We start from the raw sequence: 5,728 nt of genomic DNA, 5'->3' as shown, positions 1-5,728 counted from the left end.
CTGGGCTCCTTCCTGCATGTTTTCTATGTAATAAACCATTACTGAGAAAAGAGGCGACGACCTCCCAGCAGACTCCCTGCAGGCCCCCAGAAGCCTGGCCTGGCTGCAGTTTTATTTTCACAGCCTTTCACTGACTGTGTGTGGCTTCTGTGGCACTGACTTGCCCCCAGCCCTCATATCCTGTCGCCTGGACCAGAGAAATGGTATCTCTGTCAAAGCACCCAGGGACATAACAGCTGCTGAGCCAGGAACGTACCTCATTTGTGTGCCCACAATTCCTAAAGAGCTGAGCCGTGGTATTGACCTGCTAGGAGGCACTTGCCTGGAATAAGCGTTTCTTCATTTATTCAGTAAATACTTCATTTTAAGGAATTACACGAGCGTGGCAGGCACTGCATTAGACACTGGGAATAAAGCAGAGCCCCCCAGTAACAGTCCAAGTAGGAGACAGACATGTCCACAGTCACAGTTGCTCTGGCTATGTCCCAGGATGTGTGAGGATCCGTCCAGGGGCAGAGGGGGCTGCACTGGGCATCCTGGTCAGTCCAGAGAGACTCTTCAGAAATGTCCCTGAGTTTCCAGTGCAGTGAGGGCTCACTGCACTGGAGATCTGTAACTTTGAAAAATTAATTAATGTTGTATACCACCTTACCATTTTACATTAAGAAACGAAGTATACGACCATTCTCCAGAAGGGCTAATCAGACAAATGGCAGGCCAAGTGCCACACTGAACACACTTCCCAATGTCTTGTGGATGGCTTGTTCGCTCCTCGACAAAAAGGGCTGAAGACCAGCAGACTTTATCAAGATTTCTTGGAGTTGATAAATCCCCCAAAATCTCTGTATAAGAACATCTGAGGCTTCAAGTTCATCAACATTAGACGTTAGCAACTTCATCAAAATACCTTTATAATGATGTTTAACCTACAGTCACATGAATAAGCTTTATTTCCTTGTAAGCTGAAATGATTACACGTATTAATGCGTACAGGTGTTGCTAATCTACCTGAGTTCCTTTTGTATGTGGCCTGTTTCCCAAATCGTGCAAACTTACCATTTACCTGAGTTCCTTTTGTATGTGGCCTGTTTCCCAAATCGTGCAAACTTACCATTTTTGTCTGCATTCTCTCCAGGTTTCTCTTTAATGCCTAGATACCGATGCTCTTCAAAGAGATGGGGAAATAGGTGAAGAGGCAACAGGGGAGAAGACTTAGGCACTTTAACTTGGGGGTTCTCATTTACAACAGCTAAGACAGCCCTTTCATTTAGGGACTCCGTGGGTTTTAGCGCAGAAAAGCCTAATCACAGGAACTCAGACATCAGCAGAGTCTGGGAGCCCAGACAGAAACAATGACAGGCTGGATATAAAGTCTAGTGTTTTGACTTTTAAGTTCACGTAGCCTGATCCTCTTAGAAAGAGCTTGGGCAGAGCGCTGATCAGATGCCCCATGGGCTGTGCTACAGTCAGGGACCACAGGACCCTAGCTGGCAAAGAAAAAGAAGAACCAAGGAAGAGCAATGCTGTCTTCGGACCACGGTGTTTCTGACAGGATCCTGCGGTGACAGCAGTGCCCCTCGGCTCCTGCTGCTCACACAGCTGCGAGAAAAGGGAGGAACAGTCCCAACGCACGGACAGCGTCTGATGTGTCTGTAATGCTGTGTAGTGTTCGGGTTCTCAAATACAACTTTCACAAAATTGGGGGAAATGCTGGCGTGTCCGGGGGGAACTAGCTGGAGGCAGGGAGCTCAGGTGATCCCCGTGGTCACAATGATGCTTTGATCAGCAATGTTCCTAAAAAAGTTCACAGGCCAGTTTGGTTCTTTCAGAAGAGTATTACGTGACGCTGTAGGAAAATCTAAACATTCGGATGATACAAAGAGACTCAGGAATTTTGTGTGATCTATGAAAGAATAAAGGCGAATTTTTAGCTGATTTTATGAAGTCTGCTTGTAAAATAACAAAACGGGGAAACAGAAGAAGGAACAGAGCGAGGACAGGCTGTGGTCTGTCAATGTCTCCCTTATAAATTCCTAGAGGGAAGGTCAGGGCCGAGGGCACGGTGGGCCCTGGGGGCACAGGTGTAACTGGGGCCGGGTGTGGATGGGGAGGGAGAGAAATGGGAGGGAAGGGGGAGAGAAGGCACTGACCACATGGGGCAGGAGATGGGTCTGGGAGTGCATAAGACCAGAATAAAGAATAAAGCAAGAGGGTTTCCCTGGTGGCGCAGTGGTTGAGAGTCCGCCTGCCGATGCAGGGGATGCGGGTTTGTGCCCCGGTCCGGGAAGATCCCACGTGCCGCGGAGCGGCTGGGCCCATGAGCCATGGCCGCTAAGCCTGCGCGTCTGGAGCCTGTGCTCCGCAACGGGAGAGGCCACAACAGTGAGAGGCCCGCGTACCACAAAAAAAAAAAAAAAAAAAAAAAAGAATAAAGCAAGAAAAAACAAACACGTAACTGCACGTAACACGACATCATATCAAAGTCAGTGAGGAAAGGATTAAGGATTCATAGAGTATCTTAATGACATAGTATAGAAATGGAGGTATTTTAAAGCCAAACCATGAGCAAATATAGGAATATAATTAATATAATTACCTTCCTGGATAAAGAAGAGGACCAGTAGGAAGTGGGAAAGATGGCTTGGAGCCAATAGCTAGTTTATGTCCAAAAAGAGTCAGAGTGAGGTAAAGACTTCTTTTTCTGTATCAGCCAGATCATATTACCCCATGTAAGATCATAATCTCATTCTCTGCAATGTCCCAGATCCCGGAACGAAGTTGCAAGTTCAAATGAACAAACAAACACAATCCCTATTTGGATTTGCAGACACTGGGGTGGGAGCCCGTCCACTCACAGCAGTGGGATGGGAGGGAGTCCTCGTCTGAGCCCTGGTGCCTGGTGACAGGTGGGCTTGAGTGGCACTGGCAGCAAGCTTTTCACGGCTGTGAACTTGCTCAGGTTTCCAAAGCTCAGGTGTGCAGGAGGGAGGGGTTGAGCGAGGCACTGGGTCCTTCTGTAAGGGAGCCTCAGTCTCCCCGTCCTGAAGCTGAGAGGGTTGACCTCTGTTATCTCTAAGATCTAAACCTCCAAGAGTGAATTTGCATCATTACACCTGTTTGTTTTATTTTTTATTTTGTTTTAGTTTTGGCCACACCTCGCAGCTTGTGGAATCTTAGTTCCCTGACCAGGGATCGAACCTGGGCCCTCAGCAGCAAGAGTGCAGAGTCTTAACCACTGGACCACCAGGGAATTCTCTCATTACACCTGTTTAATAACCCATGGACTGTCTCTAAGGGCTCAGTGGCTCAATTCAATTAAAGTGAGTCCTTGTCAAGCTACTACATGTAAAGGCAAAATAGTAAGAAATGATGTTGCATTGCTAACGGATGGGCTCTTACAACCTCCTGGGCTGTGTGTGTGTGTGTGTGTGTGTGTGTGTGTGCGCGCGTGTGCGTGTGTGTGTGTGTATTTGCTATGGTCAACGTTCCTCTTTTAGTAGTATTTGTTAAGTATTCTATTTTTTTGGTGATATTGAGCATAATAAGCTAATATGTTTTCCTTTACATGTTAATACTATTTATCAACTTCTTTAGAGATGCTTATTTAATGTATATTAATCCCCAAAGAAGGCAACTTATTCATACCCGGGAGGCATTATTTTAGAAAGTATGTATTGTCAGATAAACTGGGTTAAGTTTTGCCACGGTCAAGCAGAGGGAGCAAGTTTCTCAGCCACTGAAAGCCTCGTGCCGAAGCCAGAACCCAAGGAGCTACGTACCTGCTTTACTTCAGTGTGTGGTTAACGAGGGCAGCTTTGGCAGAGAATTAGGGCGGAATCCATCCCAATTCCCAGAGTAAAACATCAGAATTAGGTTTTTATATATTTTTCCAGCTATGTTTATGCACATAGAAGCATTTACCCAAAGAACTTTTATATACACTATTCTATATCCTTGCTTTTTATCAGGTAATAATATCCCATCAACACCACATATATTTATTACATAAATTTCAGCTGCTGTGAATACAAACCCACAGTCCCCTATTCTGCATCCTTAGGGTCAGATGTATTTCAGTAGTCACAATTTTTCAAAGTTTGGAAAGATAATACTTTTTATAATAAATTCCCAGAAAGGTCTGGGGAGGCACTTCTTTTTCAACCACACTGATATTTCTGCAGTGTAACAAATGAATATTCACACCGACTGGAATGAAGAAGATCTATCAACGACACAGAACAGATTCACCAACAAATATGTACACTGCAAACTCTTTTTAAAACGTCAGTGTCCAGAACGTTGGGATTTTTGAATTGCTGACATAGATGGGTATCACATTACTTGGAGCCACTGGATTTATTATCCATTTTCCTATGGATGGAACTCAGGTTATTTTAGGGATTTTATTATTAAATACGGGATTGAAATGAACATTTTAAAAAATGCATCTTTGGAGAAATACGAGGATATATCCTTAGGATGAAGTTCCGGAAGTAGAATTGATATTGAAGATGAAAGTCAATTGACATGTGATTTTACATTTTGGTAAATATCGCCAAATTCCCTTCCAAGGAAGTTGCACCAATATAATGGTCTCACTAGCAGTATATGAAAGAGTCTGTTTCCTTGTACTCCTCCTGCATCAGATATCTGGGCTACTGTAACAAAGTACCACGACCTGGGTGGCTTATGTGGTATGAATGCCTTGCCTCACAGCCCCAGAGCGTAGAAGTATGAGATCAGCGTTGGCAGGGCTGGTTCTGTCTGATGGCTATGACGGACAGTCTGTTCCAGACTCCACTCCCAGCTCCAGTAACCTGGGACATTCCTTGGCTTGTAGACGGCTGTCTTCTCCCTGTGTTTTCCCCTTACATGTCTCTTTGCCCACATTTCCCCCTTTTAAAAGAATGCCAGTCCCACTGGACTAGGGTCCACCCTAGTGACCTCATCTTACCTTGATCGTCTGCAGGGACCTGTTTCCAAATAAAGTCACATTCGCAGGTCCTGGGGGTTAGGGCTTCACCGTGTGGTGGGGACTCAATGCAGCCATAACAGCTCCCAACAGGTACTATTATGAAACTTTCCCAACATGGTAAGTAAAAATTAGCATCTCATGATTTCAGTTTCCATTTCAAGTTGGATTGGAGTATTTTATTTAATTTTGTAAACTTTTTATTTTGAAATGAACGTAGGTACACAGGAGGTTGCAGAAATAGTTTGTGGAGTCCTGTAAGTCCTTCACCTAGCTTCCTCCAAAAGTGACATCTTCTAGAACTGCAGTATAGTATTAAACCCAGGAAATGGACGTTGGCATAATGCTGTGGACGAGACTACAGATCCTACACTGTTCTCATCAGTTTTCACACGTACTGTGTGTGTGTGGTAGGTACGGGTTACTGTTCTATTCCATCCTGTGCTTGGATCTCGTGTGCAGATCTGTGCATCCATCCCTACAACCAAGGCAGAGAAGCTTGCCATCCTACCCCCTTGATCACATCCTCCACCGCACCCCATCCCTGCCCTCGCAGCAACACTGATCCACTCTCCACCTCCAGTTCTGCCATTACAAGGATCTTATAACAATGGTATCATTCAACATGTAACCTTTAGAGATCAGCTTTTCACTCAGCATAATGAATGCCCTTATGTTGTGTGATACAGTGGTGCCTAATACATGCATCAACCTATTTGCCCCTTCTTATTGCCAAGTAATATCCTGCTGAATTAT

At 44.9% G+C, this 5,728-nt stretch overlaps 1 non-coding gene across 1 annotated transcript; it reads right to left on the bottom strand.

Moving 5' to 3' along the window:
• Window positions 1-3,177: 3,177 nt before the first annotated feature.
• Window positions 3,178-3,250, bottom strand: TRNAK-CUU (transfer RNA lysine (anticodon CUU)). The gene has a single exon. It is a non-coding gene; the product is annotated as a tRNA-Lys (tRNA).
• Window positions 3,251-5,728: the final 2,478 nt, after the last annotated feature.

Source organism: Phocoena phocoena, chromosome 14 (genome assembly GCF_963924675.1).
Source record: "Phocoena phocoena chromosome 14, mPhoPho1.1, whole genome shotgun sequence".
NCBI lineage: Eukaryota > Metazoa > Chordata > Mammalia > Artiodactyla > Phocoenidae > Phocoena > Phocoena phocoena.
The sequence above is the reverse complement of the archived record's forward strand: the minus strand, read 5'-3'. Positions and strand labels throughout refer to the sequence as shown.